General features: G+C 44.7%; 1 long non-coding RNA gene across 1 annotated transcript in view; it reads right to left on the reverse strand.

Annotated features, from left to right (window-relative positions):
- The window catches only part of LOC148124645 (uncharacterized), an 83,431-nt gene that overhangs the window by 16,658 nt on the left and 40,558 nt on the right, over window positions 1-26,215 (reverse strand). Inside the window, exon 2 of the long non-coding RNA XR_015739585.1 lies at window positions 24,296-24,383. This is a non-coding gene — a long non-coding RNA (uncharacterized LOC148124645). The remainder of the gene's footprint in view (window positions 1-24,295; window positions 24,384-26,215) is intronic.

The raw sequence follows: 26,215 nt of genomic DNA on the forward strand, positions 1-26,215 counted from the left end.
TCTTGGTAATGAGGAATATATCTGAAGAGGGGGAGAAGGGGACGGGTGATCGACAGGACGCGTCTCTTTCGACATTATTTATGCATGAGCGAGCGATGATTAGAACAATGCTAGATATGACTTTGATGCCACAAAGGGGTGGGGGGTGGGGGGCTGGAACCGGCGGGCAGGGGGGGCATGCTTTGCATTGCAAATGTCAAGGCCCTTTGGGAAGGGAAGGCACAAAAGCAGCGCCACCTAGTGTCCGTCTTAAGACCAGAGAGTCCAGTTCAGCGCCAGCATAAAGGCCACGGTCAGTTTGACTGGTTGCCTTTTTTGTCCTAGCTTGTCATCAGAGGTTGGCTAAAACCCTGAACTTCCTTCAACCCCTTCCCTCCCTTCCTCTCATTTCTCCTTCCTTCCATCCTTCCTTCCTCCCTCCCTCTCTCCCCCTCATTCCCACTTTCTTCTTTTATTCCTCTGCTTCCCATTTCCTCCCTCCCTCCTTCCTTCCTCTCCTTCCCATCTCCTTCCTCCCTCTCTCCTCTCTCTCTTCCTCTCCTTCCCATCTCCCTTCTTCTCTCCCTCCCCCTTCCTCTCATTCCCATCCCTTCCTCCTACCCTCCCTCCTTCCTTCCTGTCATTCCCATCCCTTCTTCCTCCCTCCCTCCTTCCTTTCTCTCCTTCCCATCTCCTTCCTCCCTCCCTCTCCTTCCCAACTTTCTTCCTCTCCCTCCCTCCTCCCTCCCTCCCTCCTTCCCATCCCTTTCTCCCTCCCTCTCCTTCCCCTCTCCTTTCTTCCTCTCTCCCTCCCTCCTTCCTCTCCTTCCCATCTCCTTCCTCCCTCCCTCCTTCCTTTCTTCTCGTTCCCATCTCCTTCCTCCCTCCCTCTCCTTCCCATCTCCTTCTTCCTCTCTTCCTCCCTCCTTCCTTCCTCTCCTTCCCATCCCTTCCTTCCTCCCTCCCTCCTTCCTTCCTCTCTTCTCATCCCTTCCTCCCTCCTTCCTCCCTCTCCTTCCCATCTCCTTTCTTCCTCTCTCCCTCCCCCTTCCTTCCTCTCCTTCCCATCCCTTCTTCCACCCTCCTGCCTTCCTTCCTCTCCTTCCCATCCCTTCCTTCCTCCCACTCTCCCTTCTTCCTCCCTCCCTCCTTCCTTTTATTCTCATATCCTTCCTTCCTTTCCTTCCTTCCTTCCCAAGTCAGATGACTCCATCGCATGAAATCTCAGCCATTCCAGTAATGCCAAGAACGCAAAGGCATTATGCGCAGCGTTGTGCTACACATAAGTCTTTGTGTAGTAGTAACGCCATGTTGTCGCATTATCACTTTTCTGCATTGTTGTGATTTTTCACACCATCTTCGGGGGCTCCCGGGCCTACCAGCCCTCCCCTTCGTTTTCCCTTGGCTGCTGTGTTACATTCCTTGTTGTTGATGCTGTTTAACAGATTGTTTTCCTTCATTCAACGACACGCTTTAATTTGTTTGCACACAGCCAAGAGAACTATTGTCAGTGAAGAGGGGAAAAGAACCATCCATCCATCCAAAACTTTCTGCCTTGACAACAGCAAATGCTTTTGCCACGGAGCAAAGAGCCAGCTTGGGCTGGTGCGAATGTCAAATGAGAACATCTTTCTGGCAACAAGGCCGTCTTGGAGAAGGAATACTGTCAGGCTGTAGCGGCAAGCAAGGAAAGATCTCCAGACTTTTACACACACACACACACACACACACACACACACATATAAAACCCTCCAAAATTTATGTTCAGGCAGACTTCTTCTGGCACCTTTGCAGCTCAAGAGAAGAACAACAGACGTGAGGCATCTCGCCCTGGCAGAGCCAACTTTGAAAAGCCTCTTAGGCGATTTTTCTTTTTTCTTTTTGCGTGCAACAGAGAACATAAATCTACTTTCCAGCTCAGCCTGCTGTACTTGAGAAACCTGTGCTGAAAGGTCTGTCCATCCTTCGGTCGGCTATTTCAACCCTTCACCTTCAGAACCAAAAAAAAGAAAGAAAGAAAGAAAAAGTATGACATATGAGCAAGGAAAGCCACCAACTTCTAACTTCTTAAAACAGTGCCTGGAGATGATTTTTTTTTCTTTTTCCTTCTCTGCAAATTGATCTGCCTTGCAACTCAGGTAGAATTCGGCCGTGGAATTTAATTTAGTTTAAATTTGAATAGGCAAGCACTCCTGGTACCAGCTGCCGTTCCCGGGGTGGAAATATTCCTTAATAACAAGCCATTTGCAATATTAAGTTCTTTCTGAATGTTCAATTACTCGTCAGATACAAAAAAAAAGAGAACATTAGTGGCTCACTCCAGCCCCTTTGGGAGAATTCGATGGCTCAGTCTTTTGCCATCTGTCGGACAGCGTTATGAACATGATGGCGGAATGGAGTTGGGAAGGTTGCTGGTTCTGGTTTTTAAAAAAGGAAAAATGTGAAAAGTAAAGGTGAAAAGGTGTGAAAAATGTCTTTTTTCTTTTTGAAGTTTTCCACCACGGTAAGGGCCCTTACGCAGGTAGTCTTCAACTTACGATTGCAATTGAGCTTGACTTTTCTGTTGCTGAGAGAATAGAGTTGGAAGAGACCTTGGAGGTCTTCTAGTCCAACCCCTTGGTCCAGCAGGGAGACTTTATATGATTCCAGACAAACTGCTGTCAAGTCTCTTCTTAAGTGATGGAGCATTCACAACTTCCAGTGACAAGTTGTTCCACTGTTTAATTGTCCTCATGAAAAGCAAAATACTAAGAGGGGTTCCTTCCTTAGTCCTACTATCGCTTCCTTCATCCGAGCGAGACTTTTGGTGTTTGTGCATTCTATACCGCTCACAGTGTCCTCTTTCATCTTCTTTTCACAGATGACACTGACATTTATTGCACACATTCTGCCTGCATTGCAAGTAAAGGGATGGTGCATCGGGAACAGGATGATGGTATTTGTGTAACACACTTGAACAGGTATTTTCATGGTCATGATGTGCACTGAAGATGGCGTTTGATTTCATTGTACGAGGTGCAATGAGAATAAAGTAAACTAAACTAGTCCTTTAATCATCTTAGTTACTCTTCGCATTCTTTCCAGAGTCTTAAATTGTTCCCATCCCATCCTCCTCACGAATTTCTTCCCCCACCGGATCCCTAGAGACAGGAAAAAATTGGAATTCTTCTGAGATGGAGAGAGCCAGTTGTTGAACGAACATTTCTCACCACAAGTGTTAAATGACGCACTGTCCACTTATCCACAGTGGGTAAGTTAACAGTTGTTTTGTGAATCTGGCTTTCCCACTGAGTTTGCTGGTCAGAAGTTTGCAAAAAGGGCTCACATGACCCCAGGATGAAGCAACCATCATAAATAAGAGTCAGTTGTCAAGTGTCTGAATTTTGATCGTGGGACCATGGGGATGCTTCGATCAGTGGTGGTATTCTATCGGTTCAGCCTGGTTCTGCCGAGCTGGTAGTGCCGATGAACAGCGGAGACGGAACCAGTTCTCTCTGACTCTGCTGTTGGGCCAATCCACACAGGCGTCTGTGCTAATTTTTTATGTCCTGCTTTTGAAGCACAGATGCTTTGCAGGGCACAGCAGACTGTCGCGCGGCATCTGCTGGAGTGACAGGGAGGGTGCAGGATTGCAGGAGGTGTCTCTCTCTGCACCTGGGCAAAATGCGTGTTTGGCGCACGTGCACAAAGTGTGTGTGCATGTGCAAAGTATGCCCACCAAGGCACACCCACTGTGCCGTTGTTAAAAAAAAAAAATTGAAATGCACCACTGGCTTCAATGGTTGTAAGTGTGAAAAATAGTCCTAAATTACTTTTTTTTTCCCAGTGCCATTGTAACGTTGGTCACTAAATGGACTGTTGTAAGTCAAGAACTGCCTATAGTTCTGCTGGAATCGAGGCGGGTGCAACCAGAGGGGTGCACATCTTTGAAAGAGCATCTAATTCAACTGAGCTTTGGTTGAAGGTGCCATTTGGGTGAAATGCAGAGATGGTATTGAGCTGGTTCCGATCAGTTCTGGAGAATTGGTAGCAGAAATTTTGAATAGTTCAGAGACCCGGCAAATCCCGCCTCTGACTGGCCCCGCCAACCCCATCTCTTCTCTGCCTCCCATTGAGTCCCAGCTGATCGGCTGGGTCTCCTTTGGTTGCCCTGCCCAGGATAACGGAGCTGGAAAGCAGGTCAGTAGAGTGAGGAGGGAATGGGGATTTTACAGTATCCTTCCCCTGCCATGTCCACCAAGCCACGCCCATGGAACCGGTAGTAATTTTTTTTAAATCCCACCACTGGTGAAGTGGTATATCATGGTGGCCCAGTCCTTCAAACCCCCAGAGAGACATGGCTGTCCTGTTTTGAGCAGCAACTGGAAAAAAAAAAAAAGGATTCTGCACATCTCAACTGTGGTGCCTCTTCTGACATCAATTGCTCTTTCCTAACCTTTTTCCAAGGTTCCTCACACTACTAACCTCCTGGAAAGCCACTAAGTTCTGAAGGTCCTTTGGGGAAATGAGTTGTCTGAGTAAGCTCAATCTTAAAACCCCCTCCAGTGCAACCCAAGCAAGATACTAATTAAGTTGAATGACTCCTGCTACTTAATTTACACCTTTTGATGTGGTTCCAAGTCCCTTTTATCTCAACAGGTGGGTTTGTTTCATTGTAAAAAAAAACTATCACTCAGCTTAAAAGCACCATACTTCTCAACCAAATACCAATTCAACCCTGTTCATTAAGCCACCATGTTCTTAACTATCATTGAACATTCACATATGTGTCTCCTACAGATGTTGGCTAAACTAACTTCGCTGAACTCATATATAGTCCTTTGGCCAATGTGCTGCTACAGATGTTGGCTAAACTAACTTCGCTGAACTCATACATAGTCCTTTGGCCAATGTGCTCCTGCAGATGTTGGCCAAACTAGCTTTGCTGAACTCTCTCTATATAGTCCTTTGGCCAATGTACCCTTGCAGATGTTGGCTAACTAACTTCGCCGAATTCATACACAGTCCTTTGGACAACCTGTAGTTGAGATTTCATTGGGGAAGAACAGACTATTGACAAAGTACAGGAGAGCTTCCTTCAACGGGTACTTTCCAGATGTGTCAGATTACAAGCTGTCCAGAGGTGGAAAGGAACCAGATCTCTTAAGGACATATGGCTAGGAAGATTATTTTGGAGCATCAGACACGACAAAGGGAGAGAAAGATACGAGTTGGGTTAAAGATCTTTGGAATATAGTTATTGTCTAGAGACTTGATGCATGAATAACGGTTGGCTGCTTCCAAGCAAGGATTTCCTTCTGTTATATTCTCTTTGCACATTTGTAAACCCAGCACAGATGCCACAAGATTTCAATCCATTCTCCTCCATGGGAAAGAGATTCCAGCTTGATCCCTGGGATTTTTGCTGCTGTGGGAAATGCATCATTGTGGCTTCCAGACTGTGTTTAGACCAGATTCCAGGAGGGATGTTTACAAGTCCTGCCTCTCCGAATTCCTGCCTGGAATGCCAATGTTCTGGTTTAAGTTGGCCTTGCTTCTCGCGTGAAATGAATGCATTAAGAATTTGCCATGCTTGCCTGCTGAAATCCAGAAATTCTCTGAAACAATTTGCTTTGCTGCATAATTCAGATCAGTTTCTGACTCCCCGCTTCTCTTCACCACACAAATAAAACACCCTCCAAGGTACGGTGAAGCAACAGCCTAGACATTACAAGGCTAGACAAAAATAGGAGTCAACCTAAGCAGGTGAAGGCGATGGAGCTACAAAGAGTGAAAGGCTTCTATAGTCAGAAGAACAGAATAATAAAAGAATAATAGACTTGGAAAAGGGACATTGGAGGTCTTCTAGTCCCTGCTCAAACAGGAAGCCCTGTACTATTTTAGACAAATGCTTGTCCAATTTCTTCTAAAAACCTCTTGTGATGGAGCACCCACAACTTCTGAAGACAAGTTCTTCCACTGATTAATTGTTCTAATTGTCAGGAAATTTCTCCTTAGTTCTAAGTTGGTTCTATGCTTGATGAGTTTCCACCCGTTGCTTCTTCTCCTGCCTTCAGGTGCTTTGGAGAATAGCTGGACTCCCCCTTCTTTGTGGCAGCCCCTCAAATATTGGAAGACTGCTATCAGGTCGCCCTTAGTCCAGTGGTGGGATTCAATTTTTTTTTTAATACTGGTTCTGTGGGCTTGGCTTGGTAGGCGTGGCATGGCTTGGTGGGTGTGGCAGGGGAAGGATACTGGAAAACCCCCATTCCCTCCCCACCCCACCCCGCTAACCTGCTTTCCAGCTCCATTCTCCTGTGCAGGGCAACCAAAGGAGACCCAGCCAATCAGCTGGGACTCAGGAGGCAGAGAATAGATGGGGGCGGGGCCAGTCAGAAGTGGTTTTCCAAATTACTCCAAATTTCTGCTCCCGGTTCTCTGAATTACTCAAAAATTCTGCTACTGGTTCTCCAGAACTGGTCAGAACCCGCTGAATCCTCCTTTTCATGAAACTAGACACACCCAATTCCTGCAGCCATTTTTTCATATGTTTGATCCTCCAGCCCCCTCATCATCTTGGTTGCTCTTCTCGGCACTCTCAGCTCAATCCTCAGAATTTCCCATTAAAGGAGGGAAATAGCAAAAGATGGAAATGACATCATCGCCAAGCCATGGAGGACCACTGCAAATCAAACGGACAGTGGCATATTGCAGGGGTGCCCAATTCCTCCTATTTGGAATTGGGCTGCATGAGGGGATGGCCGGAGCATGAGCGCGCATGCGCACAGCTCAACCTGCATTAGCGCTGGGCCAGTGGACATTTGCATGTAAGTGTGCTGGCCTACCACTCATGCTTGTCAGTTCCCCTCTCTGCGCCCAACAGCTGGGCTACCAAGCTGCAAAGTTTGAGAACCGTCGACATATTTGATTCATAAATGGTTCAGGCGCAAACAGTTTTTTAGACGGTGTTCGTAGGGCAGAAGGATTTTTCAGAACAGCCAATCCATAATCCTGACTGACCTCAATTAATGCTACGCCTAGGACTTTGCATTTAGTGGTCTTTGGGGATGGGTCTTATTTTAATTCAAATTTTAGATGACCCCACTCAGTTTGGGACACCATCTGCGACTCCATTCTGTCAAGGGGAATTCCAACCCTTTGTCCTAAAAAAAGATCCTATGAAGGTCAGCCTGGCTTCAGAAGAGCGGAAGATGTGGCGAGGAGAGTGGCGTGGTAAACCCGGGACATTATGCATACGGTGACATCATCGTACAACCAGCATGATAATGAATGATACCATTCATGTCATTTGCAGGTATTGGGAGCAAAACACCAAGAACAACATGATGTATTCCTCAGAGTAATTTCTTTATTGCTGTTTGCCCATAGGCAGGAATCTTGCCAGACTCGAGTACACTCTACATAATTACCAACTATATCCCGTGAAGGTTTGGAGAGGAACCTGAGCTGCTTTCTGCATAGCAAGGACTCAAGGCCGACCTGTCTCTTAAAGGCTCTTTGGTTAAAGGGCCCTTCCTTCCTGTAACTCTGCACCAGATTCTACCTCGCTAGCGAACATCAATCCTATGACGCAACTGAAGGTTGTACCGATGCTTTTGATTGTTAGAAGACAAGATGGATATGGAGCCTTGGAGACCTGGTTTTGCCAGAGGGAGAAAGGGGCCCATCAAGGAGCTTGTTTGATTGCTTGCAGTTGCTGTTGTTGTTGTTGGGTTTACTCTTTGTATATTCAGTTTCTAGTTTTTGTAAGCTGCCAGGAGACACTGAAAGTGAGTGGGCAGCCATATCAATCAATCAATTAATCAATCAATCAGTCAGTCAGTCAATCAAAGAAAGAAAAGAAAGAAAGAAAGAATGAAAGAAAGAGCAAGCTTGAGTGATTCTATAGAGAGAATATTGGCTGCATATCAAGGAGGATTTAGAATTAGTAATCTTAAGAAGCAGATGAGAATTTCTTGAAGTTCTTGGTGATCAAGGTTTTTTTTTTTCTATCCCTCCCCTTGTAGCCTTGGTGACATTTAATTTGAAATATCTGCTTAGCTAACTTTTCTTTCTGTGAGCAATTTGGAGTGCATGTCTATGCTTTATAAGTCAGCCACTCCACATGTTGCTCTTAAAAAAAACGCCTTCCTTTTGAGAGCTCCAGCTGCGTGATGAGACTTTTGCCCTGGGGGTCTCTGTGCTGCCCCACTGAGTATAAACCTTTCTTCCTCTTCTCAAAATAAAAATCTATCTCACTCCTACAATGGGGTGCCTCACGTCTCAGATCCTTCAAAAGATGAGGCGAGGTTTTAAAAACTGGGACCAGATTTTCCTTTCTCAGCTAGCTGCAATTCCCACCAGGCGGTTTGACAGGAATAATCCCAAAAACCTGCTTTTTAGTTTGCCAAACGGTGTGTCTGGCTGCCTTTCCACCCACACTTATACAGTAAAGCCACAGCTAACTGCACACATGCAATGCTATTACAGCAGAACTGCTCAACTCTGCATCCGTTGAGGAGGAGGAGGAGGAGGAGCAGGAGGAGGGAGGAGGAGAGAGAGGGGGAGGGGGAGGAGGATGAGATGTAGGAAGAGCGGGAGGAGGAGGAGAGGGCGAAGGAAGAGGAGGAGGGGGAGGAGGAAAAAGAAATGGAGGAGGAGATGATGGAGAAGGAGATGGAGGAGGAGGAGGAGAAGGAGGAGGAGAAGAAGAAGAAGAAGAAGAAGAAGAAGAAGAAGAAGAAGAAGAAGAAGAAGAAGAAGAAGAAGAAGAAGAAGAAGAAGAAGAAGAAGAAGAAGAAGAAGAAGAAGAAGAAGAAGAAGAAGAAGAAGAAGAAGAAATAATTAGAAATCTTACTATTCATGATGATAACCTGCTGGTTTTCACTGAAGAGCCCTCCCAAAATAGGGGAAAAAAAACCCCTCGTTACAACAATTGCAAGTGATTTACAATTCAAAGCAATCTGAGAGTTTTAAAGAGCCATTTGCAGTTTTAAACAAAGAGAACTCTCTAAAACGCCAGATGTTCCCACCATAAACCATCTTAAAACTTCATGACCCACGGGCACTGACAAGGAAGCAGAGCTGAAGACCAAGCAGCCCGGATTTAATCGGGAAACGAAGTGAGGCCAAAGCTGAAAACTTAATAAAGCCAGATGCCAAACCCTATATGAATAAGAAGTAGATCTCACAGCTGGGAGCCTTGGTGGAAATTGCACCAGTAATTGTGAAAAAATAGAGGATCTGCTATACAGGGACGTTATTTTTCCGGGGATGATGATGAAAAAGAGAACAGACGGGGGGAGAACAGCGGTTCTTAGGAATTTTTGCCTGATCATCATTGAAAGCCATTGGTAGTCTCTCCTTGGGATGGAACCGGGGCTGGACTGCTGGGGATTCTGGGCAGTTCAAACAACCCCCAAATCCCACTCCTGGATAACCAGGCCCACCCGTCCCCTCCCAGGAGTCCCCATGTGGCCCATTTTGGATGCAGGCAAGGGCAGGGTGTACGCAGAGGCTCAGGGAGGGTGGGAAACAGGCCTCCCAGAAGTTCGGGAAGGCCGGAAATGAGCCGGTTCCAGCTTCCAAAGAGACTCCAGAGCTCAGGGAGGCCATTTTTGCCTTCCTGGAGACTCAAAAAAAGCCTCTGGAGTCCGGGGAGAGCAAAAACGCCCCCCCCTCCCCCGCCATGGTGCAGAAGACCGACTAGGCCACGCCCACCATAGCCACACCCACTCAGCCACCAGGCAGAGAACCCATCGCTCTCATTTTTGAAGCCGACTCCTGGATGGAATGGTCTTCCACCCAGAGCATCTCCTAACAGACACACCAGGTTCTATCCATCATCTAGCTTTCTCTTTTCCCCCCATCCTGATTGCTTCATTTTTCTCTTCATTTCTCCCTCCTTTCCCTCTCTGGCGCTTGGAAGGCGAAGCTCTTACAACAGCATCGGGACGAAAGACAAAGCTTTCATCGGAAAGGTTTTTATCACCTTGGTATCACAGCCGGCCATCTTTGCCATCTGGTTTGGAACCACAGTTAAAAAAAGAAAGAAAACATAGGCGGCAGGATCAGCGGTGTGATTCAAAATTTTTTGGTACCAGTTCTGTAGGCATGGCTTGGTGGGTGTGGCATGGGAAGGATACTGCAAAATCCCCATTCCCTCCCCACTCCTGGGGGAAGGTTACTGCAAAATCCCCATTCCCATTCCCTCCCCACCCCACTAACCTACTTTGCAGCTCCATTCTCCTGTGCAGGGCAACCAAAGAAGACCCAGCCGATCAGCTGGGACTCAATGGGAGGCAGAGAATAGATGAGCGCAGGGCCAGTCAAGAAGTAGGATTTGCTGGTTCTCCGAACGACTCAAAATTTCCACAACCAGTTCTCCAGAACTTGGTTAGAACCTGCTGAATACCACATCTGGGCAGGATCCAAAATGGGCCGGTCATCAAGACCAAAGTCTTTTTGTCTTCTGAGTTTCAGACTCATACTGGATCCCATCTCCAGGGAATTTCTCTCTAGCAGAGTGTGTGCTTTGGTCTGTTCTGGGTGTGGTATTTATGTGGTGCTTGTTGTGTGTGACTTTTAGATGTTGGTGGCTGGCTAGTAAGCATCAGCTCCTGAGTACTGGACTGGTGATAGATCAACACTCCTATTGACTGATGAGGGGGCCTGTTTCCCAGGCTTCAATCACTTCTCTGGCTGTTTTTGTGCCTGCCCATCCAACAATCTTAATAGCTGCAAAATTGAATGTAGGTTGGATCCTGCCACATTATCCCGGATACGTTTATTCACCTTCTTTCATGAGAAATTATATATCTGTTGACATAGAAGATACGCTCAAAATCCAGATGGATCTTGATAGACTTGAACACTGGGCCCTATCTAACAAGTCCTACACTTAGGGAAGAAAAACCAAAAGGACACATATAGACTGAGTGAAACCAGGCTCAATAGCAGTAACCGTGAGAGGGATCTTAGAGTCTTAGTGGACAACCAGTTAAATATGAGCCAGCAGTGTGCAACAGCAGCCAAAAAAGCTAATGCAATCCTAAATTGTATTAACAGGGAGACAGAACTAATATCACATGAAGTGTTAATATCACTTATAATGCCTTGGTTAATCCTCACTTGGAATACAGCATCCAGTTTTAATCCATATTATAAAAAAGATGTTGAGACTCTAGAAAGAGTGCAGAGAAGAGCAACCAAGATGACTAGGGAGCTGGAAGCTAAAACATATGGAGAATGATGTTTGTCTAGTCTAGTAAAAAGAAGGAATTGGGGTGACAGGATAGCAGTGTTCTAATACTTGAGGGGCTGCCCCAAAGGAGAGGGAGTCAAGCTATTCTCCAAAGCTCCTGAAGGCAGGACAAGAAGCAATGGATGAAAACTAACCCAAGGAGAGACGCAACCTAGAACTAAGGAGAAATGTTCTAACAGTGAGAACAATTAGCCAGTGGAATGGGTTGCCTGTAGGAATTGTGGGTGCTCCATCACTGGAGTTTTTTAAGAGATTGCACAGTCATTAGTCTAAAATTGAATAGGGTTTTTGGCTTGAGCAGGGGGTTGAATCTCCAACTCTTATTCTGTTGTTCTGTTAAACTTCATCTTTTTTTAAAAAAAAAATGGTTTGAAATAACACTTCATGCTGTCCAGCAGAGAGTCAGATGAGATTTGGGCTCAGCTCTGTCAAAGGAGTTGAGAAAAGGTTCAGAAATTTGACAATTCCTTCTGCGGAATTAGCTTCCTTCCAAGACACGGTTGAATATCTTGAATGTAAGAAGCTTTCTGTGGAGAAAATAAGCTTCTATTTTTGTCTTATTCTGAGTTGTGTTATTTAGGCAGGTCTGCTGGGCCAGGCAAAGAGGACAGCTGTGGCTAGATAAGGCGTAAGCTGCTGTGACATGGCGAGATCACAAAAGCTAAATCTATCAGCCCGTGAGTGATATTATGGTCTGTTATTTCACTTAGTGGTGAAGCAATGACAAACTTGAACCGAGTGGCTGGGAAGGAAACAGATGTTTCCAATATCATCAGGGTAACACAATATGACAGTCGCGGGGTTGGAAAATATGAAAAAGGACGTGTCACCTTCTCAAGCACTGCAAAGCCAGACGTTCTTCTTTTCACAAGGGAATAAAAAGCGATTAGCAACTGGAGAAAGGACGCTTTGGAAACCAATCCACTAAGGCGGATAGGTGGTTGTAGGGATGGTGCCTACAAATAGGTAAAAGTGTGATGGACTGCCGGCAGGGGTGGGATTCTACCAGTTAGGATCGGTTTGGGTTGAACCGGATTTTAAATTTACACCTGGTTCATTGAACTGGTAGTTGAATCGATCGGCAGGCTCCTCCCACCCTGCCCCTCTCCTCCCAGGAGTCTCCACGCAGCCCTTTTTTGATGCAGGTAAGGGCGGGGCATGCATGGAGGCTCAGGGAGGGTGAAAAACAGCCCCCCTGGAAGTTTGGGAAGGCAGGGAATGGGCCCATTTCCGGCTTCCAGAGAACTTCTGAAGTCCAGGGAGGCCATTTTCACCCTCCCAGAGACTTGAGGGGCCCAGAGAGGGCAAAAACGCCACCCTCAGCCATGGTGTAGGAGGCCGACTAGGCCACACCCATCATGGCCACACCTACCCAGCCACCCCACAAAGAACCCTTTGCTAAAATTTTTGAAGCCCACCCCTGAACTCTACACTTAGCGGGAAATGGCCTTGGTTGGAAGACCTGGCCCAAAACTCTCCACCAGGTATGCATTACGTCCCATATGACGGTGTCATCTCATGCACGATGTCACTTCTCCATCCATGTTCCTCTCTGGATTGTTAAAAGATTCTTACATTCAGTGTTCTCATCCAAAGCCCCTAAGTCCCTGAAGAATTTCCTAAGCATTTACATGCTACTTTATTTTTCACAAGTTGCAGGGAATGTTAAGTGAAACTCACCACGTTGTACTGATAACCACATTAATTAATGAACCATCTTTCGCCTTATTGATGCAGTGATGAATGGTTAACTTATTCCAACGCATGAAATGAAAATTTGCATACCAGGTTAGACACAAGAGGGCTTAATCGTTGTAGGGCCAACTGCTGATCTAAAAAGTTACAATCTTGACATCCTTTACTGGGTTTTGAGTCAACAAAGGACAAGGGATACAGCTGCACTTTTGTCGAGTAGCGTGTTAGGTATCATGCTGCTATCATCAGCCTGCATAACCGGGGGTGGGATTCTACCAGTTTGCACCTATTCGCTAGAACCGGTTGTTAACATTCTAAGCAGTTCGGAGAACCGGTTGTTAGAAGAAATTACTAGGCTAATCCTGTAAGGAAGGCAGGAAGGAAACATTCTGGTGTTGCTTAGAGAAACTGCCTCTCCATTAACCCTTATTACGTTCTTGGCAGGACTAGACTTCCTCTCTGGAGTTTTTTTCCCTCCTTTGCTGGTACTGTGCTTGCGTGGAGTGACCATTCAAAGTTACAATGGCACTGAAAAAAGCGACTCATGACCACTTTTCACACTTATGACTGTTGCAGCATCCCCACAGTCACGAGAGGCCAGGCAAGGAGATGCGTGCCTCAATGTGAGTGATATTGAGTTGGCCACACCCAGCCAATAACATGACCCCCAAGCCACGCCCACCACCTAAGCCAAGCCCACAGAACCGGTTATTGAAAAATTTGAATCCCCTCCCTGTGCATAACCAAAGATGTGGTTTACATATCTGCTTGAAGAGATCAAAGGAGGCTTAGAATCAAAGTCACACCAAGTATTAGTACCGCTTAATAAAGCCTTAGTATAGGGACGCCGTGGCTCAGTGGCTAAGGCGCTGAGCTCGTTGATCAGAAAGGTTGGGAGTTTGATGGTTCGAATCCCTAGCGCCGTGTAATGGAGTGAGCTCCCATTACTTGTCCCCACTTCTGCTAACTTAGCAGTTCGAAAGCATGTAAAAAATGCAAGTAGAAAAATAGGGATCCCTTTGGTGGGAAGGTAACAGCGTTCCGTGCACCTTTGGCATTCCGTCATGCCGGCCACATGACCATGGAGACATCTTCGGACAGCGCTGGCTCTTCAGCTTTTGTAACGGAGATGAGCACCACCCCCTAGAGCCAGAAATGACCAGCACATATGTGCAAGGAGAAACTTTACCTTTACTAACAAAGCCTTAGTAAGACCATACCTGGAATAGTGCATCCAGTTTTGGTCACCACTTTACAAAAAAGAGGTCGAGACTTTGGAAAATGTGGAGAGAAGAGCAACTAAGACGATTAAAGGCCTAAAGACTACAGATAATGAAAGTTTGCAGAATTGGGTTTGGCCAAACTACAGAAAAGAACTAGGGGTGACATGATAGCAGTATTCTAGTATTTGAGGGGCCGCCAGAAAGAAGGGGGGGATGTCAAGCTATTCTCCAGAGCACCAGAAGGAAGGACAAAATTCAATGATGGAAACTAATCAAGGATGGAAGCAACCTGGAACTAAGAAGAAATTTCCTGACAGCGGGAAGAATTAACCAGTGGAACAGCCGGCCTCCAGAAGTTATGAACGCTCCAACACTGGAAGCTTTTAAGAAAAGACTGAATGGCTGTCTAAAATGGTATAGGGTCTCCTGCTTGAGCAGGGGGTTGGACTAGAAGACCTCCAAGGTTCCTTCCAGCTCTATTCTGATTGATTGATAATTGTTCATAACTGCACACACTGCAAAGTCCAGCTTTTTTTTTTAAAAAAAAAAAACAGCCACCTTCGTTTGGCAGCCAGTGGATTCAGGCAGCAAACGCTCATGCATCAACTTGCTTGCAGCGTGCACATATATGCCAATTCCTCAAGGAACGGAGTCGAGGCAAAGGTGGATAGTCAATATTTGGAATTGATTTGGACCGATTCCAAGGGTCAAATTGATTGGATGAATTGAATGGATTCGGACTGAGTCAGACTCTTTCCTGCATGTGTATTTTAATAGCCTGAACGATTTGTCAGCCTAACCGTGTAAACTGGGTAGAAAACATGGTCTCCGATGAGCTAATTCTACTTTCTCGTAAAAGCTAAATGAAGTGAGTCTCAGATCCGTTGCTTCGTCTCACTGAGGAGAGGTCAGTCCAAACAGTTCAGGGTAGAGCAATCAGTTGGTGATTTAATTTAGTCCCGTGCCCTCTGTGCTAGGTCATCTAAAAAATTTCCCACTTGATGGACATCAATTCTTGTAGTATGAAAGAAGGATGGAGTGGTCATTGTTATAGGCACAAGGAATCAGGTTTGAAATGGTGGGAAAACAAGGAATCGAGCCCACACAGAAGACAGAAATCAGAATCAGAAGACAGCTGGAAGGGACCTTAGAGGTCTTCTAGTCCAACCCCCTGCTCAAGCAGGAGATCCTATTCCTATATACCATTTCAGACAAGTGGATGTCCAGTCTATTCTTAAAAGCCTCCAATGACGAAGCACCTACAGTGTCTGAAGGGAAGCTGTTCCATCAATCGTCCTCACTGTTAGGAAGTTTCTCCTGAATTCCAAGTTGCTTCTCTCCTCGATTAGTTTCCATCCACTGTTTCTTGTCTTGACCTCTAGTGCTTTGGAAAATAAATTGACCCCCTCCTCTTTGTGGCAGCCTCTCAAATACTGGAAGACTGCTATTGTGTCTTTTCTCTAGACTAGCCAAATCCAAATCCTCCAACCTTTTTTCATATGCTTTAGCCTCCAGGCCTTTAATCTTTGCAGTTGTTCTTCTTTACAGTTTTTCCAAAGTCTGAACGTCTTTTTTGTAATGTGGTGACTAAAAACACGTTAAGTTCAATTTATTGCCGTACACAAGAATCTAGTCAACTAATGGTCTGCACTAAATTGGTACTAGATGAGAATCAACAGAATTCAAGAGGGAATGGATTTAGATAATTTGTGGGAACATAACGACTCTGGGCTGTTTCCTCACTTGACTTCACCCCAAGTCTCTGCATGTCCTTCTGCCATAATAATTCAGATTTCAAGGTTATTCTTAGATCTCTTCATGCTTGCACTAACTTTAATTACTAGAAATCTTGGCAAGGGAGTGCAGAAAACCAACACCCACCCTCCAGAAGAATGGAACATTTTAGGAAATATTAAAAAGGCAGAATATCATATTTTCCTGAAGGAGAAATGGAGAAACATGCTCTCAAAGATAGAAAGCAGTCTTTCTTAATAGCCGCAGCAGATATTTTGTGCCCATTAAGAAAGATTGGGTCAGCCTATAAAGAAACCAGCCCCAAGCAGAAACTGAGGAGGCCAGTTTTTAGAAATGCAGATTTGGTAATCCATCCAGAAAGTGGATCAAGACAGAAATGCAGAAAAGCATCAAGTAAAAGGTTGACAAAATTAGCTCAGAGAAACAGCTAAGATTTGCATTTCTCCTTTTGCCTATAGAGCCAGATATGACCCCTACATGACCCCCATAGGAATCTGACAACAGCCAATAGAATATTAAAGGACATGTTCTTGCATAGGAACAGCAAGCTCAAATACAAAGCCCAAAGAAGGCATAAAAACCCACCCACTCTCAACTCCATTTTGTCAGCTGCCCAGAATCACATGTGGTTCTGTTTCATCAATAAACCATCTTTCCAATCAGCCTCCATGTTTCCAGTGTCTTTCTCCCAGCTTGGAAGTGAACCAGATGGATTTTCCTTCCCACAGGAGTAACACCTACTTTATCCCCGTTCCAGAAATTGCAATGCTACTCAGTTCCATCTCATACTTGTCCTTCCTGAAGGAAGGCTATTCAATTCTCAGTACATACTACAAATTAAAAAGAAAAAAAGAAAAAGGAACAGTTAGATTTCTCTATTCTCTCCATAATTAGTGCCTTTGTGACATTTTCTATTCACTCGGCACCTCACATCATTCTATTAAAGGCTTGAAGGAACAAAGGGCTACAAGCTGTTGAACTATGAAATCCATGCCATCGTGTGTTTCTAAAGATAAGTGTGTGTGTGTGTGTGTGTGTGTGTGCATGCGTGTGTGTGTGTGTGTGTGTAAGTTTGGTCAGAGCAAAAGACCAGTTTTAACTAGCACTCACTTAAACACACACACACACACACACACACACACACACACAGAGTCACACGCAAATTGTATTAGATAGAATCTATCTGCTATTAAATTCTGAATTTTGTGCATTAGAAAATCGGAAATCCCCCAGGGTGGATGTTGCTAAGTTAGTTTCTCTTTTCTTTCATTTTTCTTTCTGATCGGCGCATCTGAAATTCTCCACTACATTGATTCAGCACCTGGTTGTCACCAGAAATGGTTTCATCTTTTCTCCCAAGCTAAACAAAACCAAATCCTTCACATCTTTCTCACAAAGTATTTTTCCCTTATACATTGGCTGGGCTCCTAACTTCTGCTAAGGGGTGGTTTGTCAGAACTATCGTGGTATGTTGAACAAATCATAATTATTTTGGTTCACTCATCACACTAAGGGAGTAACTCCAGAGGCAAAACAACCACACCGTAGCTGGGTACAACTTGCAAACTTGTGCATTGCGTATGGTAGCTGAATTGCAGTCAAGATAGATTAAGCATGCTATCTTGTTTGCATTTCAGCTGGGGAGGTACAAAATTAGAGTTGGTCATCTGGAAGCCAACAAATGTCATGCATTTTGAAGGAAAATGAGAGAATCCTGAAATCTACTTGTGTTGGGCCCAAAACCATACATTGTCATGCCCCTGGTGGAGATTGACTCTGAGGGAGAGGAGAAACAGCCGACAGGGAGTGGAAGTGTGGCTCCGGAGGTTGTGGAGGAGGCTGGGGAAGGGCAGAGGCCGGCTGAGCAGTCAGAGGAGGACCCAGGCCCATCCCCTCTCCATCCTAGGGCACGCAGGGAGGAGAGGATAAGGGAGAGACGTGGTCTCCTCGGGTGGAGAGGGCCTTGATCCTCTTCATGGGCTGCAGCTGTGACAACTGAATAAGAGTTTGGGCCTGCGTACTGGCAAACGCTGGAAACAAAGCATGTAAATGTCTCCAGTTTATAGTTCCTCTCTGGCATCCTTCCCAGTGTGTGTTATCTGTGGGCATCCTCCAGCCCTTATCTTGCCTGGTTTGTGTTGCTTTTTCCCTTCTTTGTGCAACTGTCTATGAGTTTTTTTGTCTTCCATCAAAGATATTCAGAGCTTGGAAGCAAAGTGAAGGAATAAAAGGGGCTTCACCTGTTTTCTGTGACTGTGTTCGTTTTGTATCTCACCTTGGGTCATCGCATACATGGTGATTCTTCCAAGCTAAGTTCTTTATTATTTCATACCTATAAATAGAATCTTGCAGACTATTCAGGAACTATTAGGGAGGAGCAATCCTCACCTGCTTTCTCTCACACAAACTATCTGAACAGAGTTCTCTCTTACTCGTCAGGAATGCAGCTCCTCCTTCCTGGGAATCCAGAGTATATTCCAACACATATTTCCAGATTGAGGACTCTACTCTCTGCATCTATAATATACTCTGGAAACTATGAGGGAGGGGCTGTCTTCACCCTCTTTCTCTCACATGTAATATCCAGGCTGAGTTGCCTCTTACTAGACTGGAATACCCCTTCTCCTGGGAATCCAGACTACATTCCGCCACATCTTCCCAGATTGAGAATTCAACTATCTGCTTCTACAGTATACTCTGGGACCAGTAGGGTGAGGCTGTCTTCACCCTCTTTCTCTCACACATAATATCCAGGTTGAATTGTCTCTTCCTCCTCTGGAACACATGACCTCCTTTCTGTGGAGCCACCTCTTTACTACATCCCATCATAACTTGCCTCACGCTTCCTCCTTCTTCAAGAGAGTATGTCTAGTCTGATGAAATGGATGAGAGTGACATGATAACAATGTTCCAATATCTCAGAGGCTGCACAAAGAAGAGGGAGTCAAACTATTCTCCAAAGGGCAGGACAAGAAGCAACGGGTGGAAATGGATGGAAACTAATCAAGGAGAGAAGCAACTTAGAACTAAAGAGAAATTTCATGACAGTTAGAAGAATTAATTAGTGGAACAACTTTCCTCCTGAAGTTGTAAATGCTTCAACACTGGAAGTTTTTAAGAAAAGATTGGATAACCATTTGTCTGAAGTGGTGTAGGATATCCTGCCTAAGCAGCGGATTTATTTATTTATTTATTTTTGTCAAGCAAGTATGAGAAAACAAGTATAAGTATGAACATAACATACCTGTTTATACTTATATGTTTATATGAGTATGAATAAATGGATAAATGGGAACAGTAGGACAGGGACGGTAGGCACTCTGGTGTGCCCTTACAGACCTCTTAGGATTGGGATGAAGTCTAAGGTTGAAGTTTTGGGGGTTTGGGGAAGAAACCACAGTCAGGTAGAGTATTCCAGGCATTGACCACTCTGTTGCTGAAGTCAAGTTTGGAGCTGTTTACTTTGCGTTTGTATCTATTGTTTGCCTATGTATTATTGTGGCTGAAGCTGAAGGAGTCATTGACAGGTAGGACATTGTAGCAGACAATTTTGTGCATTAAGCTTAGTTCAGACTGTAGGCAGTATAGTTCCAGAAGACCTCCAAGGTTCCTTCCAATCCTGTTATCCTAAAAGGGGATGGGGATGATAATTTGTGCCCGTCAACCCTGGTGTACCCACTTTCAAGCAACCTGGTCCTTGTAGGTCACCATCTGGAATGGCAGTAGGTTCCGCCCCTCCTGTAGGTAGAATCCGTCTAGTCTATTGGATTTACAGCTCTTATATTTCCTGCTTCCTGCTTCTGAGAAATATTTGGCTCTTAGAACATCCACCAACGAGAAGTCAGTCCAGGCTAGCAAGCTTCGATAGTTGCCTGAATGCCAGTTGTCTTTCCACCGTGGCAGAGAAAGACTAGCAGGAGGTAAATTAAAAATACAAACAAAACAAATACAAACCAAGCCTGCCTCATAAATATTCCACGGAATGTAAAATACGGATGTGTTGTAGTTGCCAAGAAGTTGGGTCAGTGAATGAGGTTGTTAATCAGGTCTTAGCAAGCTGAAGTCAATGTTTTTCCACTGGGGAAGATTTCGTCTCCAAAAGGATTGGAGACACAAAGAATGAGGTTTTGAGGTTTTTTTTTTTAAAAAAAAAACTTTAATGCTCTTTCAGTCCAAGACTCCTTGACTAAATCTTCTCGCTCACTCTGAAATTGCGGCTGGGGATTTTTTAAATCCCTACCTCCAAGTTTAAATTGAATTATAGAAACCGACAAAGGTATATAAGATGAGCCAGGGAGGTGAAATTAATCTATATTCTTTTAGTGTAAAAGTTTGGGAAGGTAGAACTGCACTGCAGAAGAAAGACGGTTTGGGAGTTTCTGGAAGGCAATAGTGACAAACGTCTTGATGTTGCTTGGAAGTCCTTCAAGTGGGGCAGCAGAGTGAATTTTCCAAACAATAGCAGCTTCCTTTTCTCATAATCCTGACCCTTACAACTAATAAGGGAGAAAATTATCTCCTCTCTTTGACGTACAGCTGAGAAACTCACATTGACTTTCAACTTGTTTGACTTAAGTCATCCGTAGTTATTCTGGTTGGGTGTGTGTGTGTGTTGGGGGAGTTAAAGGAAAAAGGATGCAGATGACCAGCTGTCTGCAAGGAGTATAAATCCTTCCATTCCCCACCGCTCAGTCAGAGCTGAAGAAGCTTCTTGGATGAGAAGCGAAACGTCTTCAAAAGAAAAAAAAAACAAGAAAGCCCCATTGTCTCCTGAAAAAAAAAATTTTTTTTAGGACAACCATGACTTGGAAGACTGAGAATCTCTACAGATTTTTAGCTGTACAATTTGGGATGAACACCTTTCGAATGGTGTGGGAGTTATGAATGGATTTCCAGAGGGAAAAATTGCAGACTACAGGAACCATTTGCACCACTCAGGTGACCCTGAGGACACAGATAAACCTCCAAGTGGCCTCAACAACCCTCTCAAAGGATGCAAATGACCAGCAAGGAATATAAATCCTTCCCTTCCCCACCATCTAGTCAGAGGTGAAGAAGCTTCTTGGATGAGAAGTGAAATGTCTTCAAAGAAAAACCAGAAAGTCCCGTTGCCTCCTGAAAAAAAAAAAAAAACCACGTTTGGGACAATCATGACCTGGATGGCTGAGAATCTCTACAGACTTTTAGATGTACAATTTGGGATGAACAACCTTTGGGAACAGGAATGGATTTCCAGAGGGAAAAATTGCAGACTACAGGAACCAGGAGCACCACCCAGGTGACCCTGAGGACACAGATAAACCTCCAAGTGGCCTCAACGACCCTCTCAAAGGATGCAAATGATCAACTGTCTGCAAGGAGTATAAATCCTTCCATTCCCCACCATCCAGTCAGAGCTGAAGAAGCTCCTTGGATGAGAAGTGAAATGTCCTCAAAAGAAAAGAAAAAAACCACCAAGGAAGTCTAGTTGCCTCCTGAAAAAAACATAACCAGGACCTGGATGACTGAAAATCTCTGTAGACTTTTTGCTTCTGCCCAAGTACTATTAAAATATTATTTTAGGATAGAGACTGATCTTTCTTTGCCATTGCTACAGCCACCCCTGATGCTTTATATTTGCAATTCAGCCCCAAGCAGTGCAGCTACAGAGCATGGAGGAAGCAAGTACATTTGTTTTTCTCTTCTTTTTTTTTCATTTAAACATATTTCACATACATCTATTAAATCGGCAGCCTCCAGACTTTTTGGATACCAGAGACTGGTTCCATGGAGAGAGGTTTTCTCACCGCCCGGAGAGGGTGTAGTTTTGTGTCCTGCCTGCATGGGGCTTTGTTTGTTTGCATGGCCCAGTTTATGGCATGATGTGGCCCGGTGCCGGTCCACGAACTGGGGGTTGGGGGGCCCTGTTGTTATGCCCCCGTTGGAGCCTGAATCTGCAGAGGAAGATGAATTGGAACTGGAGCTGGCGGAGATCGAGGGGGCGGCTTCATTGGCTTCGGAGGAAAATGGGGAAGAGCAGGCCCAATCAGGCCAGGGCCTTTCTGGATTGGGATGGATTGTAAGTGGGGAGGAAGTGGGGCAGGATGACCAAGAGAGGCTAGCAGTGAGACAGAGCTCAGGCGATGAGCAAGGACCACCCCCTCCTGATCCCTGAGCACGGAGAGTGGAAAGAAGGCGAGAACAGCGCAGACTGACCCGACTACTTGGGAAGAGAACACCCTGAGGACCGAGACAAAAAGAGACGTCGTGGGGAGGGCTGTTTGTTGGGAACAAATGCTGACTTCATGGAGTGTTGAGTGCCAACGTTTGGACTTTCCTGGATCCCTTGCATTATTTCTGGATTTCTGGATTCCTTGCATTCTTTCTGGATTTCTGGTTTTCTTGCCTTGCTCCTTTGCTTCCTGGATCCCTTGACATGCCCTGCTGGATTTCTTGCTTTGCAGCCATGGTGCTCACAGCGTTGGGCTGGACTATTTGCAGCCAGAGGCTGCTGGAGGTGTGTACGCCTCTCTTTCTCTCTCTCTCTCTCTCTTTGTGTAGGTATATGTGTGTGTCATCACTTTGCTCTGGTACTTTCCAGAAATGCACGAACATTTGGGGCAATTTGGAGCAATAAAGGGGCGATTTTAACTACATCTCCCTGTGTTGCCTCTGTGCCATGCCCGGGGGTCATCGCACACCTGTTATAACTGATGCCAAGAGGACATGTATTGATTTTTTTAAACTTTGGCTTCACAGCAGGCAATCCTTTTTTCTCCCGATAGCTGTAGCTCTACCCCTGGTGACTGTATACACTTACAGGTAAAAGCCAAAGAGATTATGAATAGCATCCACCACAAGAAAAAAATAAAATAAAACCAGTCATCTTTGAAGCCAGGCGCACATTTCATATGCCTCCTAGAACTCAAAAGTTTTATGGAGCAAGTCAAGCTCGATATTCCTTCCTTTGTTTAAAAAAATCTGCTTTTATAAAAGATGCTTTCCATCTTTTGTGCTTGTCTAGTGGGCAAACAACTGTGTAAAATATTTGACATATTTAAATATTAAATTTATTTAAATATTAAATATTTACATATTTATATGTGCCTACATTCACACACGCATACCCCTACACAAAGAGAGAGAGAGAGAGAGAGGGAGGGAGGGAGGGAGAGGGAGAGAGAGAATGAGAGAAAACAATAGGCAGAAATATAGGTATTCCTCGATTTACAACCACAGTGGGGGCCAGAATTTCAATTCCTAAGCAAGACAGCTGTTCAATGAATCACATTCAATTTTACAACTATTTTTTTTTTGCCACAGTCATTCAACAAATCACTGCAGTTGTTAAGTGTTTTGTGTATTCATTCAGCAAACCCAGATGCCTTCATATACTTGTTGGAAACTGCCTGGAAAGGTCACAAATGGTGATCAGTTGATCCCAGGTGATACCGTGGTACATGTGAGGACTGGTCCATAGTCACATTTTTCAATACTGTTGTAATTTGGTTGCTATATGTCTATTGTAACTATCACAAAATGAATGGTTGTAGTGGAGTAGTAAAAACTAGTCAACAAACTCCTCCTCCTCCTCCTCCACTGCACTCCTAAAAGATGTGTAAACTGCATGGTTCAATATACACAGCACTCTTTTTGAGGCTAAACTGGAATTGGGAATAACACTTAGACTTATATATCACTTCACACTGCTTTACAGCCCTCTCTAAGCAGTTTTACAGAATCAGCCTATTGCCTGCAACAATCTGGGTCTTCATTTTACCGACCTTGGAAGGATGGAAGGCTGAGTCAACCTTGCCAAGCCAGTGAGAATCAGTTAAGTAGTTTGTATGTGGCATATGGAGCAAACCTTACAAAGATCAGAGTTACTCTGGAAGGACAAGACCACTGTGGCTTCTTTGTTTGGGTAGCATATTTTCTGAATACAAACTGTTAGGTTTTGCTAAACCAGGTTTAAGGCAAAGATTGCTAACTGTCTTGTGAGCTCTGCCCATGAAACCACAAAAAAGTGCATTCATTTGGGTGTTCTCCATTTTAGAAAAATCTGTGGATTTCCCTGATGGGCAGAATTACGGAGAGTTGAAAGCACAAGAAAAGAACCACCCCATTTTTGAGAGTGGGATGTGTAAACCATTTTTCTTATTACTTATGGAAAATAATGTCAGTGGCTAGGAGATATTAATAGGAACTTGTTCCATTTATCTCTCACTCTTTGGGCACGTGTCCAATCCTCACGAACCACGTTAATGCTGAACAAGGCATCTTTGGAGTAGAAGATGCTGCCTTTCACCCTCTTCTCACATTAGAGACTGGATTTACACATGACCTTTAAACAGTATTATAATTTGCTTGGCTAGACTTTGCCAAGTGTGTGAACCCAAATGTTATAATGTTTAAATCATACCTTATGGCAGAGATGGAAAACTCATGGCCCACGTACCACCTCCGGTCTCCAAGAAGTCTTTTCCAGCCCCTGGCATAATCAGAGGGGTCTGCGAGGAAAGGCGAGAGGGCCAAATTAGGAGAGCACCTTGGAACACGGTGACCAGAGGTGGGTATTCAGCAGGTTCTGACCAGTTCTGGAGAACTGGTAGCAGAAATTTTGAGTAGTTCTGGAGAACCAGCAAATACCCCCTCGGACTGGTCCTGCCAACCCCATCTGTTCTCTGCCTCCTGAGTCCAGCTGATCGGCTGGGTCTTCTTTGGTTGCCCTATGCAGGAGAATGGAGCTGGAAAGCAGGTTAGTGGGGTGGGGAGGGATTTTGCAGTATCATTCCCCTGTCATGCCCACCAAGCCAAGCCACACCCACCAAGCCACGCCATGCCCAAGCCACGCCTACAAAACCAGCAGTAACATTTTTTTGAATCCTGCCACTGATGGTGATGTAAGGTCCACCTGGTTGATGAACATATAAAAGCAGACTTGGTGTCTTGAGGATGATAAACCTAACCGTCCATTGGCCAAATTCCTTCCCTATGGTCAGTCCCATTCTGGAAACACTTGAAGATATTTAAGAGTAATAATACTCTTAATAATATTTCCTGGAAGTAAGAAGGGTTTGAAAGTAAGGAGGGTTTGAAATGGGTTACTCAATAGGAATGTGGGAAGAAATATTTTGGGAAATATTAAAAAAGGCAGAATATCGTATTTCCCCTAAAATGAAAAAAAAATCTTAAGGGAGGCAGAAACCAACCCCAATTTCCTTGCCCCAAGCAGAAACTGAGGAGGCCAGTTTTAGAAATGCAGACTTGGTTATCCTTTCAGAAAGACTGGGTCAAGACAGAAACTCAGATAAGCAACAATGAAAAGGTTGACAAAATTAGCTCAAGACAAACACCCAGGATTTGCATTTCCTCTTTTGCCTATAGAGCCAGCTATGACCCCTACATGACCCCTACATGATCCCCAGAAGGTATAAAAACCCACACACTCTACGCTCTATTCTGTCAGCTGCACCAGAACCACAAACCTTGGTAGTTCTGTTCATCAATCAATGGAGCTTCTTTCCAATCACCTCCAGACTCCATTTTATTTCCAGCACCTTTTCCCCAGCTTGGAACTGAACCAGATGTGTTTTTCTTTTGACAGGCACATAGAGGTAAAGAACATCTACATACCATTCAAAAGAGACAATCAAGCCCAAAAGGAAACAAAATGACCTAAACATCTCCTCAACAGCAATCAACGCCCAGATGGGCAGAGATTAAGAAGATTAATATTAGACCAACAGTCAAGAAACAGAAAAAAATTCTCCAGTCAAAAAACTACCAGACAAACAATAACAGTCAACAACTTAATCAAGGAACTACCAAGAACACTCTTACCTACAGTGACAGGGTCAACCACTACTGGTATATAAACAGAGAGCAACCCTTGATCTTTTCTGATGATGTTACCTAGTTGGGTCAAGAAATTTTTTCAAGAAATCAATCAAGCTCAGAGAGCACCAAGGAGCCCACAGTCTTCTTCCTCCTCTTTTCTTCTTTTCCTCCATTCCACAAATCCCACTCCCTTCTAGCACTTGATGATGTTCCCTACTTGGACCATAAAATGTCTGCAAGGAAACAAACAAGCTCAGAGAGCACCAAGGACCCCACAGTCCTCCTCCTCCTCCTCTCCACAAATCCAACTCCCTTCTAGCACTAATGACGTTCCCTAGTAGGGTCATGAAACATCTGCAAGAAAACAACCAGGTTCGGATGGCAACAAGTTTAAAATTTAAATACAGTCTAAAATTTCTAGCTTTTCCTCACTGCTGGTTTCTCATCCCACAAACCCAAATCCCATGGACTCATATGGGTTCAACCTCCCTTATCCCCGAGA

Source organism: Pseudonaja textilis, chromosome 15 (assembly GCF_049901715.1).
Source record: "Pseudonaja textilis isolate UNSWEBS1 chromosome 15, rPseTex1.2, whole genome shotgun sequence".
In the NCBI taxonomy this organism is placed as follows: domain Eukaryota; kingdom Metazoa; phylum Chordata; class Lepidosauria; order Squamata; family Elapidae; genus Pseudonaja; species Pseudonaja textilis.